We start from the raw sequence: 15,455 nt of genomic DNA, 5'->3' as shown, positions 1-15,455 counted from the left end.
ATTAGAGGTCTGTTCATAATTCTGTTACTATTACTAATTTTTCTTTCATTTGGCCTAAACTCACTAATCCCCTACATTTATACTGAAAATAAATGTACCTATGATGAGCATTCATCAGCTATTAAATGATTAAAGTGCTTTGACTGCATAGCATGTATGGATTTCCCATGTTTTACATAGGTAGCTAGGATCCAGGCTCAGTCAACAGAACGTACACAATGACAGTTGTAATCAAGGCATAAGCAACTTATTTAAGCTAACAAATAAATGTTCTTCATATAGAAACTGTAAGATCAACGGATGTGCTCTTCTCTCTTATCAGTAATAGCCTCTGGCTGCCTTGCATTTTCTTGGACAGGTTGGGGAAGAGAACTGGGAAAAGGAAAGAATCAACCCAAAGAAGCTTTTCATTGGTAGAATCTCTAACTTGCACTCCAGAAATTAAAATGTATGGTGTTTGAATAAAACCTCAAATAGTATTAAATCAGAAATGACAATATTTTCACGCAGAATTCAACACGTTGATGTTTTATATAATAATACTGCATAAACGTAATCTACTCAATCAGATTTTATGCCAGGGCCAAAAAATATCTTCAATCTCATAGACCAGTTGCTTCATAGAGTAATTAAATAAGTCAAGGAAATAAGTCTGCATTTCCACCCACTGACAAAAATTTTGCTCCTTTCGTACGCACTCAAATATTTGTCATGTGGATGAATTTCAGTCCATTTGTACCTAAAATCTAATGTAATTAAATTAAACACACATATTGACTATTTTTCACAAAATACACATAATAAAAATTAAGGGGAATTTCAAGTTATAAGTTACTGAGCTTGAGTTATCAGCACAGTCTTCTTCACTGTGACTTTTATGAAGGACTTATCCAATTTGAAAATAAAACATTTACCATTCAGTATTGCCCTGGCTCAGTCTGGGCTGGGCATTGAATTGCGTACATCTTGAGACTCTCTAAAATATATTCGTTTTTGCCAGCAATGGTCCTAAAGAGCAGGATACACTTGCTATTTTAGATGATTCAAGAAGTCTGTGTTTTTTGGTTTCATTTTTCTTGTTGGAAAATTGTGGAGTGACATCCCCCTCAAATCCATGCCTTACCCCCTATTCTCCTAGCACATATACACACGTACAAAGGTAGTAGAATCACACTATATGCTGGGTTGAGGTTTTGAAGAAAGCATGCAAAGTAAATAACAACAATAATAATAAAGTTCAAATTATCTTGGAAAATTCTATAAAATGGCCGTAAGTTCACCATTTAGCCAGTTTCCTTCTAACATCAGAACAGGACATTTTTTGTTAAATAACAGATGGACTTCTTGGTTTATAATTAGAACCATTGTATAAAAATATTTGTGTCTTTATATACTAGAAACACACATGATTCAGTGAGATGTGAGAACTAAAGAAATAGCAAATTCACATCTCCCATTTCGCTTTAACTCCCAGGCCTAAGCTGGAAAATGCCTACCCTATTAAAAATCTCTCTCTCTCTCTTTCTCTCTCTCAGATTGAATAGTTGACTTTGATTGATTTTAATGAGAATATGAAAAGACTTCAGAGTTTTGCCAAAATGTCCACTAGCCTCCTTAAATAACAGGGCTCCTGGTGTCAGGCGAGCTCTCTTTTTTTTTTTTTAATTTTTAAATTTAATTTTATTTATTTTTTTGTACAGCAGGTCCTTATTAGTCATGAATTTTATACACATCAGTGTATACATGTCAATCCCAATCTCCCAATTCATCACACCACCATCCCCACCCCTCTGCGGTTTCCCCCCTTGGTATCCATACGTTTGTTCTCTACATCTGTGTCTCAATTTCTGCCCTGCAAACCGGTTCATCTGTACCATTTTTCTAGGTTCCACATATATGCGTTAATATACAATATTTGTTTTCCTCTTTCTGGCTTACTTCACTCTGTATGACAGTCTCTAGATCCATCCACGTCTCAACAAATGGCCCAGTTTCATTCCTTTTTATGGCTGAGTAATATTCCATTGTATATATGTACCACATCTTCTTTATCCATCCATCTATCGATGGGCTTTTAGGTTGCTTCCATGACCTGGCTATTGTAAATAGTGCTGCAATGAACATTGGGGTGCATGTGTCTTTTTGAATTATGGTTTTCTCTGGGCATATGCCCAGTAGTGAGATTGCTGGATCATATAGTAATTCTACTTTTAGTTTTTAAAGGAACCTCCATACTGTTCTCTATAGTGGCTGTATCAATTTGCATTCCCACCAACAGTGCAAAAGGGTTCCCTTTTCTCCACACCCTCTCCAGCATTTGTTGTTTGTAGATTTTCTGATGATGCCCATTCTAACTGGTGTGAGGTGATACCTCATTGTAGTTTAGATTTTCATTTCTCTAATAATTAGTGACGTTGAGCAGCTTTGCATGTGCTTCTTGGCCATCTGTATGTCTTCTTTGGAGAAATGTCTATTTAGGTCTTCTGCCCATTTTTGGATTGGGTTGTGTGTTTTTTTAATTTTGAGCTGCATGAGCTGTTTATATATTTTGGAGATTAATCCTTTGGCCGTTGATTCGTTTGCAAATATTTTCTCCCATTCTGAGGGTTGTCTTTTCGTGTTGTTTATGGTTTCTTTTGCTGTGCAAAAGCTTTGAAGTTTCATTAAGTCCCATTTGTTTATTTTTGTTTCTATTTCCATTACTCTAGGAGGTGTATCAAAAAAGATCTTGCTGTGATTTATGTCAAAATACGTCAACACTTTGAGCTTCAGTTTTCTTAATTTTCAGGTATGAGTTATAATACCCACCTCAAGCAACTGTTTAGGGTTAAATGAGAGAATTTTCATTAAGTGTACTATAGTGTTTACCAACAGATATTAGCTGTTGATATTACCAGTGATAAGAGCAATGGTTCTTTAAGGCTTTTTTTCTTTTTTAAACTGTTACTTTTTTTTTAAAACAAGCCACCAGAGGGTAGTAGAGAACAAATAGTTTGTATACATTGTTCCAGGTGCTGCCTCTGTGACATTACCATGTTCTTGTCCTCATAATACATCTGTCTACCTGTTCTGTCATTTCAGAATAAACGGATAAGCTTAAAAACATGGAATAAGCTTTCACTATTCTTAAATATCCAGATTTTACATATGGCAGGGAATAGGCTCTACTAACTATAAAATGCTTTATTACTGAACTGTCTTAAAGAAGAAAAAGAAATGTAAATCTTGCTTTGAAGCATTTTATTCATACACAGTGTTTTATGTGGTTGAAAATGTTTCAGGTTCTATTTAAAACATGAATTACTGCATCTTCTTTGTGGTACTACCAAAAGTTACCAAGTTGATGGTAGTGAAGTTTTAGTCCCTATCTTGTTTATTTAGGGAATGCAGGTCATTACAAAAACAATTTCAATAAATACCCTGAAATATATCTAAGGGGTTTCAAGCTGCTACATCTTTTCACTCTCTATTTCATATAATGGTTGTGTATGAAAGTCTACATTATCATTATGGTATATCAGTTCCCGGTAAAAATGATGTGGGATATTTAACTTTAAATTAGAGAGCAAGCTAAAACAAGGTCATTGAGATTGAAGAGGTGGGACACGAGAGATTATTATGTAAATCTAATCTATTTTCCAAAGGTTACATGCTCTTAGGAAAAGCAGATATAGATAATAATATTAATGGATTTGTACTCTGAAACTAGAGCTCACACTAATACTTGTAAATATATAATTTTCAGACTTTGAATAGAGTAGTAGTTCTCAATCAGGGACAATTGTGTGCCCCAGGGGACATTTGGCAATGTCTGGAGACATTTTTGATTTGTCAAGACCTGTTTGAGGACAGACGGGGGGCGGGGGGGTGGGTGATGCTACTGGAATCTAGTGAATAGAGGCTGGAGATGCTTCTCAACGTCACACAGTTAAAGAACATCACTCCCCACTCCACCACCCCGACAACAGAGAATTATCAAGCCAAGTATGTTAATAGCACTGCTGCTCAGAAACCCTGGAATAAAGCCGTGAACTTTCAAAGACTATGTTGTGTCCTTGGATATTTTCCTATTTCTATTCCTAGTCCACATTGGTGGTTTAGAGAAGAGCTCTCTACTAAGAAGCACAGCAGTTGCCTTGGCGTTCATCTTCCCTTTTTAGAACAGCAGATTTTCCAGGGCTTCCATTTAAAGAATGTGCCATATTCAGTCAGTTTCTGATGGGTATTTTTTTTTTTTTTTTTTTTTTTTTTAACATCTTTATTGGGGTATAATTGCTTTACAATGGTGTGTTAGTTTCTGATTTATAACAAAGTGAATCAGCTATACATATACATGTGCTCCCATGTGTCTTCACTCCTGCATCTCCCTCCCTCCCACTCTCCCCCTCCCACCCCTCCAGGCTGTCCCAAAGCCCCGAGCTAATATCTGATGGGTATTAAATGTGCTTTGGAAACTTACAACCTCTCAGTAAAGACAATTTGTAGAAAACAAAAACAGGAGAGCAGGTGTCAAGCTTTTCCTTCCCCCCGCCCCAAATGGCTTTAGTGCAATCAAAAATGGGAAGTGTGAATAAAAACTGCTTTGTGTTTTAAGTAGGAACATTTGGAAGTATTGGTATAATGCCTTCGGGACATGAAATCTTCAGTTACATGATCACTTATTTAGAAATGTGATGAAGTGTAAAGAAACTGCACCAGCAGGAGGAATCATTTAAAATTTTTAAAACTCTGAAAAATAGTTTCACAGAGCATGTATGTGGCTACAAATCAACTGGCATATGTAGCAGAGCCTTCGTGTTTAACTTTCACAAATCTACTGACTTCTCTTAACTTAGGAGTAGCTGAAAGAGAGCCATAAGAGAGCTAGAAGGTAATTTATTTCCATTAATAAGCTGATTTGGAGGGAAAATGGAAATTTTCATTTTTAATCTATACTTGCACCTAATTTGCCTATTTCAAATCCAGCCAAAAAATAAAACATAAATTTCAAAAACTGGTAAAGCAAATATGTCTTACCGATTTAATCTTCAAGAATTTAAAACTTTCAATCATAATTAAAGTTACTGAAAAGATATCCAAATTGACTGCTTTATCCAGCTAATTTATGCTAGTGTATAAACCTGTCCTGTCCAATATGGTAGAACTAGCCATGTGGTTATGATGGAGCCCTTGAAATGTCGCTAGGCTGAATTGAAATCTGTTATAATTGTAAAATACAAGCTGGATTTTGAAGACTTGGCCAAAAGAGAAAAATTCCATTAACAATTTTTATATTGATGACATGTTTTTTGGGTTTTTTTGGCTGGGCCACATGGCTTGCTGGATCTTGGTTCCCCCACCAGGGGTTGAACCCAGGCCCCCTCTGCAGTGAAAGCACAGAGTCTTAACCACTGGGCTGCCAGGGAATTCCGACATGTTGATATGATAACATTTTGGATATGTTGAGTTGAATAAAATATATTTTAAAATTAAGTTAATTTGTTTCTTTTTATTTTTTAAATGTTGCTGCTAGAAGGTTTAAAAGTACATTTGTAGCTGATTATTTTTATTACATGGTCTAGTGCTGGCCTAGACCATTCAAGTTTTAATTAAGTAATCACTTTCATGATCAAATGAGCATGTAAGAAATTATGATAATATGAGGGGAAAATGCATAAGAATACATAGTTTGCTAACCATTCTACTATGTAGTATCATTTTCCTAGTGTTAGCGCCCATTTCTTCCCTATAGGAACCTTCTGCTTCCCGCAGACAGGTTCTTCCAAACCTTCCTTCCTACGCCTTTCCTACAGGGCTCTTTCCTGTATATCTTTCTGCTCACAATGTTCTCTTTGTCTGAGATACCTCCCCTGCCTCATCTTCACCACAGTCTTCAAGATCTAACTCAGAAACATTCCTTCTTGGGCTTCCCTGGTGACACAGTGGTTGAGAGTCCGCCTGCCGATGCAGGGGACACAGGTTCGTGCCCGGGTCTGGGAAGATCCTACATGCCGCGGAGCGGCTGGGCCCGTGAGCCGTAGCCGCTGAGCCTGCGAGTCCGGAGACTATGCTCCTTCTTCATAGTGGTTCTCCCCAACTGCAAGTGGCCTCTTTCACTTCTGAACTCTTTAGCACTTAATCTGTACCGGCCTTTCTCGAAGTGTGCTTCTTCGACACTGGGACTGCCAGAGTTACGTTTTCTAAGAAAAAAAGTTCCATGGTTAAATGAATTAGGGAAATACTGACTTAAAGGGAGTCAAATTGGTCTGTTTATTGTAGGACTTCTCAGGGCCCTTAATAGCTTAATCTGTATTGGGAATTTTTAAAGAGCCACTTGGTAGATAGCATTTCCCAGTCCTTTTTGACAATGGAGTATATATTTTTTTCACCAAGCATTTTATAGGACTGAGTTACTGAGTAACACACTTTGAAAAATAATGCATATAACACTAATCAGCACATATTCTATTGGGGCTTTTTTTCCCTCTTGATTCTAGCCATTATATAAATCATATGCCTTTACTTAAATTTTCAAAATTTAGTTGTTGTTTCCTAACATATACTGTATGTGATTCATCGAAGCCAGAAATAATCTTAGTTAGTGCTTTGTAAAATTACCTGTTGATTTAGTATATCAAGTGATCATACCTCATTTGTATTAATTAGTCCTGTTGATGCTAAGAGCGATACTAATTGGACATTCCAGTGCACTAAACCTTATGGTTCTTACTTGGCACAGTACTTGCACAATACTTTCAAATTTAAACTCTAATTAGTGGTAGAAGTGCAGGACATTCTAACCTGCTGAGTGTGGAAAAGTATCGGCAACACTAAACAAAGCCAATAAATACCTCTGCTATTTCTTTGAGGTCAAAAGGGGTAAAATCTCAGGAGAGTATGAGCTGGGAGTCAAATCGAAGATTAGAAAATGAGAGTAAAAAAGAGAACTTTAAGTAAAAAATGAACTAGGGAGAAGGAAAGCCAAAGATGAATGATAAAGTACCACCAGAAACATTTTAATTGTGATGTAAAAAGCACCTCCATCAGACACCAGTTTGCCATGTGTTAATGACAACTCATTTTTTTTTCAAAAATATGCACTCAGTGGCCAAATTCAAAAACCTAATTGATTCGTTACTATTATACACACATGCATTGACTAATCAAAATTAGAATATTTAAGCCAGTCATAAGGGTTAAACAGGATACCTAAGAAATGTCATGTTAGGTGTGATCCAGAGACTATTCTATCCCATTCTATCTTTTATTGTCCCTATCTCTGCCCTTTATGTCCTTGTTTTATTCATATATATTTATGAACTTGACCTTCCCACCCCCAGATAGAATATGAATGAAGGAGACTGAGAAAAGACTCTGTTTTCTGCCTGTTTGTATTTCTAGTGCCTGGCATAATTCATTTATATTTGTGGACTCCCAGACAGTGGTGTTAAATATCATATTGAAGAAGAGAGTAGCTGTTTTCTTGATTTCCACCTAAAAAATCAAGATTGTATCTCAGTATCCAAGTTTTCATTAATAACCCATGATAAATCTCATCCATGACTTTTGCATATTGTATATGTTGTTTTTGTAATTTATTTATTTATTTTTGGCTGCGTTGCTGCGCGTGGGCTTTCTTTATTTGCAGCGAGCGGGGGCTACTCTTTGTCGCAGTGCGCGGGCTTCTCATTGCGGTGGCTTCTCTTGTTGGAGCACGGGCTCTAGGCGTGCGGGCTTCAGTAGTTGTGGCTCGTGGGCTTAAGTTGCTCCGTGGCATGTGGGGTCTTCCCGGACCAGGGCTCAAACCCGTGTCCCCTGCATTGGCAGGCGGAATCTTAACCACTGCCGCCACCATGGAAGTCCCGATATTGCATGTGTTTTAATCAACTGATCAATAAGTGTGTATTTACAACCTGTTTACTATGTTTGGGGCCAGGTACTTTGGGAGGGTAAAAAGAAAGTAAAATACATACTTCTTTTGCCTTCAGGATTGAGAAGGAAAGACAAACAGATAATTAGACAACAAATGGAGAATTGGTGCTAAATTCTGTGAAACACATACTTCAGAAAATGGGAAATGAAAGCAGGCTGGGATACAAAGGAAGTTTGCAAAGTAAAGCCAACTTTGAAGACTATTAAAGCCAAGGGCATGGTTTACACAATGTCTGATAGAGACCAGAGGGCCCTAGAAGACTTTTGAGGAGAGGATCTACAAGATGAATCCTATGCTAATGTGCTAATGAATCCTGTTCTAGAGTCGTATCTAGATTAGATTCATATATAGATAGAGTTGGGGAGAGGCTGCCTAAGGAATACCACACCAGAGACTGTTGGCTTTAACCTAAATTGGAAGGATGAGTGTCTCTCTAGGGCAATGGCCATGGGATTAGACCAGGAACAGCTTTTAAGAGGAGGACAGACAGGACTTGGTGACTGATGGGAAACAGGAGATTAAAAATGTGGGTGGGATGGTCCAAAATGACCCCAGGGTTTTGAGCACAGATTAAAAAATAATAATAGCTAATGTTTTTGAACATTTGCTCTGTGCCAGACAGTGTTTTGTGTGGATTTTCCAGAGTTTCATGATGTGGTTATTGATGTAAGTACTAATGCTTCTCCCATTTTATAAATGAGGAAACAAAAATTCATTGAAAGAATGTAATTTGTCAAAAGTCACAGCTGAGCGGAAATTTTAATCTAGGCAGCCTAGATCCAAATACCATACTCTTAACTTCTATGCTTTTTTCTGTCTCACACCCTAAAGAAATGAGGGTGACGATGGTAAACTTGGGATGAGAAGCTAATTTGGGTTTGGGACAACAGTATTTCCAAGTAGACATCTCCAGGTGAGATTTGGAGATGAAAGACCTCAGCTTGGACAAACTGGAGATCTAAATTTTACAGTAAGGATTACAGTGAAATCAAAAGTTCTCAGGAGAAGAGCATACAGCCGAGGTACCAAAGATTGCAATTATTCCATAGGTATTACTTCTTGGAGGTAATGACTTTTTAAGCAGGCATATTGGTATTTCATGTTATATGACCCTAGACCAGTGGTCTGTCACACACCTCTATTATAACAAAACTTCTGAGCATATACCCTTGGTGTGTGTAACTTATTCTCCATTGTTTTCACTTAGTAAGGTAGCTGATGAAGAGTTCATACTGGAGGAAGAGGCAACTGTATGATTTTCTGGTTGCTTCTCCTTGAACTACCAGCATGAACTTCAGGCTGCAGTCCTTTGGCAGAGGACTTTTAAAAGCCATTTCTCCATTCTGTTGAGTTAAAACTATTCTATATTATCCAGGCTCATGTAAAACACACTCTGTTACAATGCACTGGGCATGAAAGAAGGGCACCACGGTCTAAACCCGCATTATGGATCTCTCATTCTCACTGCATTTACATCGGTGGTACCAGACATCTGATTTAGGAGCTAAATTATGGCACTGGTTTCATTCCATATATTAAATATATTTTTATTTGCAAATAATAAATATTTGTAAATAATTTTTATTTACAAATAAATATTTGTAAATATTTTTTAATGTACAGATTGTCACTTAAGCATTTCCTTTCCACACTCAGTTTAACTGTTCTCTACCCCAACCAGGGAACTTCTCTGCCCTTCAAAGACACCTGACTTTGTCGTGACTTTCTCAGGAGTCAGGAGGTGCTACCTCAATACTCATATTCCAGTATGTGCTGAGTGGACAAGTCTGAGATCACTGTGTCTGTACACTTGATGGTGTACACACTTCTGTCCAAAACCCACTCAGCTGTTCCCTTTCTGGATTTGAACCCTTTTAGATTTAGTTTCCTCATGCAATGTCCTCACCCTCACCCCTGTTGTACCATTTTAGGTTTCCTTTTTTTTTTTTTTTTTTTTTTTACTTTAGCATCAACTTTCTCCTGTTTTTCTTATGGTTCTTGGGATATGATATGGAGAATTTCATAGCATTTACAGAGTCAGCTACTTTCGATTTGTATGTGGACAGGTCTATGTTCTCTGTATGTTTCCAGAATTTCCTTTCTGTATATTTCTTAACAAAGGAGTTCATATCTTTCCAACCTCCACCCACTATGGAATGAGGACCTCCCTTTTATATGTCAAAAGTAAAAGTAGTATCTGAGTCAGAATATATACCCAATAAACATTTGCCTAGTGAGAAATAATTTGGAGACTAGAGTCAAATAGTAATGTCAAAAATATTTATGAATCCTTGTCAAGTGAGTAGAAAATAGTGGTAATTAATGTGTCTTATTGATATTTATTTAGGTTATTAATTAATAACCTATATTAATTCCTATATTTTCCTGTTATTAATTCCTATATTTTCATGTTAAATCACTTTATTGCTTTCTTTAACCTTGAATTAAAGGTTTTCTTCTGTTTGAACAGATAATACTCTTACAAACAAACAAACTGGCCACTCTAGACTTGGAAATAGATTCTCATTTGAGCCATAGAAAATAAACCTTAACACTGAAAAATGGTGAGTGTGAATATTAAAATATCAGACAACAGCTGGGAACCCCAATTGGATTTTTTGAGAAAAGACATGATACTAACAGAGCCAAGTACACAGTCCAGAAAGTTGGTGCTACACTCATCTTTCCAACAGATATAAATAATGAGGTAGCTGTTAAAATAACTTGTAACTTCTTACTATCATGCTGATGGAACCCATTCATTATAACTGTAAATGGGGGAAAAATATGAAAGAATTTACAGATAACTGTGGACCAACTTCCTTCCTAGCCTAACAAGAAAAAGGGCTTTTACGTTTGGATCTGGAAACCAAAAATATGGTTCTGGTTTTATTTTAAATTTCAAATCAATGTGGAAAAATGTCTTTCTCTATATTTCTTATTAAATAAATGAAGCCAAATGGATACTGCCAGAAGACGGTTCAGAATTCGGTATATTTTAGAGTCATTTCATGAGGACGATTTGGCTAATTAACTAATTGGCTGCTTGATTCATAAACATTCAGGCTGATACAGAAGCAGAACTATTTTTTTGTCCTTTTCCATGTAGCACTTCAGGCTGATACAGAAGCAGAACTATTTTTTTGTCCTTTTCCACGTAGCACTTATATTTTCACATGAAAAATGTACTTAGTTCTTATCAATATAATTTTTAAAAAACTGACTTTGAGAAACAGCTTTACTAAAACACCCACCTCTGTTTCTAAAGCGAATTAATAGTAAATATATATGTTCCCTTTCTCATGCACAGAAGATCTACAAGATTTAGAAGAGAGGATAATTACTAAGTGAAAAACAGGAGTAGAAGGGAAGAGCAGAATGGTTCTTCGTGTGGGGAGGTTAAGAAATGGCAGAGGTGAAGAGCTCTTATGCATCTGGCGATGGGGTTGTGGTTGGTAAAACTTATTGTTCTCTGTGTACAAAGGAACAAATTCAAAATGGGCCACTGTGAAACAGTGCTGCCTTTGTTGACATCGTGGGCTCCTCACTGAAAAAGGACAATGTAAATAAACACATAGGCAATGAACTGCATCAAAGAGCTATCAGTTTTTAAATTCTCTACGCCGTTACACTGGAGAACCTCAAACTGGCAATCATGACTAGAAGTCATATCGGTGTCGGGACAAACAAAAGGCAGCAGACTGTCAAGTTGTTTGTTATTGCCTACACAACGGCCAAACTGGAAATTCCCTTGGCTGATTTCCTCTCATTGCCCAAACGGAAGTCCATCATGGAGTAGACTTGGGCAAGACTACTTTGCTGAAAGTACACATAAGGCTCACCCACATCATTGAGAAAGTTGTCAAGCATGATCTAATGTTCACTGTTTGGTAAACCCAGTACTTTTCCATCCTTATTAACAGGTCTGAAAACACAAGTGCATGAAATGATGTATACATTCTATGTGGGTAAGACTCCTTTGCCAAATGTTAAGTTATTGAGTTTAAAAGAGACCAAGCAGGTGAATACAAGGTTTGAAGAAAATATAATTCTTGACACAGTCTCAGAACTTGGAGTGGAGATGTAAATAACAAGCATAATGGTTTAATGGGTATTAACTCTACTCTCCAAATGGAGAAGTCCCTGACCTGCTGAAGCAGAAAATGCCCTTCTGAGTTTCAATACCTTCATCTTAGTCACCATTTAGAGAGCTAGGAGCTTCTAACGCCTGTAAAACACTGGCTTTGTTGCCTTTTTTGCCACACTTACCTCTCTCTTTTTCTAAAAAAATTTATTTATTTATTTATTTTTGGCTGTGTTGGGTCTTCATTGCTGCATGCGGGCTTTCTCCAGTTGCTGCGAGCCAGAGCTACTCTTCGTGGTGGTGTGCGGGCTTCTCAATGCGGTGGCTTCTCTTGTTGCAGAGCACAGGTTCTAGGTGTGCAAGCTTCAGTAGTTGTGGTTCGTGGGCTCTAGAGTGCAGGCTCAGCAGTCGTGGCACACGGGCTTAGCTGCTCCGTGGCATGTGGGATCTTCCCAGACCGGGGCTCGAACTCGTGTCCCCTGCATTGGCAGGTGGATTCTTAACCACTGGGCCACCAGGGAAGTCCCGCTTGCCTCTCTTTATAACATATCAAACAGCTCCCATTTGTCTTCGTGAGTTAAAAACTTTAGCAGAGTGCTCGCTTCGGCAGCACATATACTAAAATTGGAACGATACAGAGAAGATTAGCGTGGCCTGTGCGCAAGGATGACACGCAAATACACGAAGCGTTCCATATTTTTGAGGCGGTATGGGGATATATGCATATGTACAGCTGACTCACTTTGTTATAAAGCAGAAACTAATATACCATTGTAAAGCAATTATACCCCAATAAAGATGTAAAAAAAAACAAACTTTAGCAGATTTTCTGAAAGACTGCTTAACATCACTGAAGAAAGCAGATGGAATGCACTGGTTAGAGCATAAAAACAGGGCAGACACAGCCCTCCTTCATAGATTCCCTGTGTGAGAGCCTCTGTTTAAAAGCATAGTCACTGAGAAAATCGTAAGTTCAGGCCTACAAGTGAGAATCCAGTGCTACCTGAAGATGTTAACTAGCAAAACTTGTCCTACACCTCCACTCATCATTGAGATGTTAGACCCACTCTCCAAACGGCATTGCCTTCCACTCAGCGACTTACTGGTGAATGCAGAAAGAAACCCCAAGATGTATCCTTCAGTAGGATCAGACAAAATGGGGGATAGTGTTGTGATGAAAAATTTCAGGGAAGGAGTCCTCATTTATAACAATGTTATTTGAAACTGTGTGTGTCACATTTTGGGGATATTCATAAAGAAGATGCATCCCAGTGTTTAAAATGATTGGATATAAGTATAGGCCCAGCCATGAGCATGCCTTAAAAGCATATGCAGTCAAAGAACTTGAAACGTTTATTAATCCTTTCAAAGGGCTGCTGCCATAAAATCATGTGGCTGCTTCCCAGTTGGCCAGAGAATGGGACTGCTCACAGGTTTCAGGTTGAAAAGCCTCCCACAGCTCCCTAGGCAAGAAGTTTGGCAGTGGTGCTGAAAAACTACAAAGACATATTCCCCAATATTTATCATATGATTTGTATTCTGCAGTCATTTCCAGTTTCAGTGGCTACAGTGGAAAGGAACGGATGAAGTAAGGTTACAGGAATAGAATGCTTGAGACAGGGCTTGAGTATCTAATGCACATTTCTATGGAAGGCCCAATGCCAGGAGTATATAACTGCAGACGTGCTGTCAAACTTTTCTTATTAAAACTCACCAGAACAAACAAATTAGCCTTTGGCAAAAGACCATCAGAAAACCTCAGTTTTGAAGGCGAACCGTCTTCCTTCTGATAAAAAAGAAACAGCATTTTGTGCTCAGACCCCCTCTGTAAATCACCATTATCTCTGCCTATGTTTGTAAAGTATGGACAAGTGACTAGTCTGCAGTAAAGTGTAATAATAGAGCAAAATAAAATGAAGTGAGTACATTTCCTACCATTAAGCGTTGTTGTGTGTCCATTTAGTTTGTAATGTTTATAGAAATAGCAGCACTCTGTAGAAAAGGAATTCAAGGGATTCAACCAAGGGGGAAAAAAAGACTTGCTTGATTTTCACTTGACCGTATTTCTTAATTATAAAGAAAAAAATACAGCATATGTCATATATTAATAAGTAGCATTCTTTTGTCATGGTTATTTTTCTGTATTTTCATTCTTGCTTTCTTAAAATATGGGTTAAAAATAGAAATTGAAGTATTAATATTAAACAGATCATGTCATTATCCTGTAAGTGTTAAAATGATCATATTTTATTTTGTTATTTAAAGGTTGCCCAAAAGGATGCAGCATGGCTTAAATATTTGGGTGGAGTTCTTCGTTCTACCTTTATTCTCCATGGCCATAGAACAGTCTAAACCCTACTTAGGACCCCGTGCAAGGGCACAAAATGAAATTAAAAATCATACCTATTACTGCTACCAAGGCAAACTATTTAAATTTCTCCTAATATTTACTGGAGTTCTTGGTACATAGCCAAGAAAGGCTCAGTGAATATTTGTTGAATAAATAAAATCACTTATTTATAAAACGTGTGGAATTCACAGGATAGGATTTACAGCCGTAAAAGTATAACTCTGTAAGGCAATTCTTAGGTGAAATTACAGAAACTGCCTAATTATTATTTGCTTTGATTCCATTGTATCTAGTGATGAATAATTTTCTTATTTTAAAACAATATTTTTCAGATATCCATTATTGCATAATTAACGGCCAAAAATGAAAGCTAGAAGGTTCTTAGGTCTATGTTTATTCTCCATTTGCAATATTTCAATATAGTCCTTTTCTATGGAAATACTTCTGAATTTAGAACTCTGTGGAGAAAAATACTGACATCAGCACAGGCAGGAAAAAAATAGTAATTTATATACAAAAAAAAAACCCCAGTTGTTTACCATGGGAGACGTAAGCACACTGGTCTTAACAAATTCGCACTTCTATATTTAGTAACTGAAGCATTAGGAAATCGGCAGCTCTCAAGTGTATTTTAAAAGCGTTTGTAATGTGGAGTTTTCTAATATTCTCTTCCCAAGTAACGATTATATTAAAAATCTTGCCGAGTTTCAAAATAGATCTGCTAAAATCTTGTATTTATTTGAAAAGGTTGCATTTTACTGAGTTTATTATAACAATAAAAATATAGCAGTGCAACCATATGAATATTTAAAAATACAAACACCACTGTCTTTTAAAAAAAATAGATCCTAATCTAGAATTGTTTTCTGTTTTAATAATAAAAGTCAAATAAGTGGTAGGGGAAAACAAGAGGAAAAACTATAAGAAAGAATCATGGGAGTACATTTGCAAAGAGAATTCTTTGAATTCTCACCTAAGAGAAGTGAGTTCATTAAAATAATGAAGCTAAGCCTAATATTTTATAATAAATAAGATGAAATGTATTTTCTATGGCAGAAGCTTTTCAAATTATACCAGTTTGGAACTCATTATTTCACTTGATCACTAAA

At 37.0% G+C, this 15,455-nt stretch overlaps 1 protein-coding gene and 1 non-coding gene across 2 annotated transcripts in view; both read left to right on the top strand.

The window, feature by feature from the left end:
• Positions 1-15,455, top strand: part of SYBU (syntabulin) — a 113,577-nt gene that overhangs the window by 15,553 nt on the left and 82,569 nt on the right. The gene's annotated exons all lie outside the window — the stretch shown is intronic.
• On the top strand, positions 12,591-12,697 carry LOC136137375 (U6 spliceosomal RNA). The gene has a single exon (XR_010656715.1). It is a non-coding gene; the product is annotated as a U6 spliceosomal RNA (small nuclear RNA).

This window comes from Phocoena phocoena, chromosome 17 (assembly GCF_963924675.1).
Source record: "Phocoena phocoena chromosome 17, mPhoPho1.1, whole genome shotgun sequence".
Taxonomy (NCBI): domain Eukaryota; kingdom Metazoa; phylum Chordata; class Mammalia; order Artiodactyla; family Phocoenidae; genus Phocoena; species Phocoena phocoena.
This window is presented reverse-complemented; position numbering and strand designations above follow the sequence as displayed.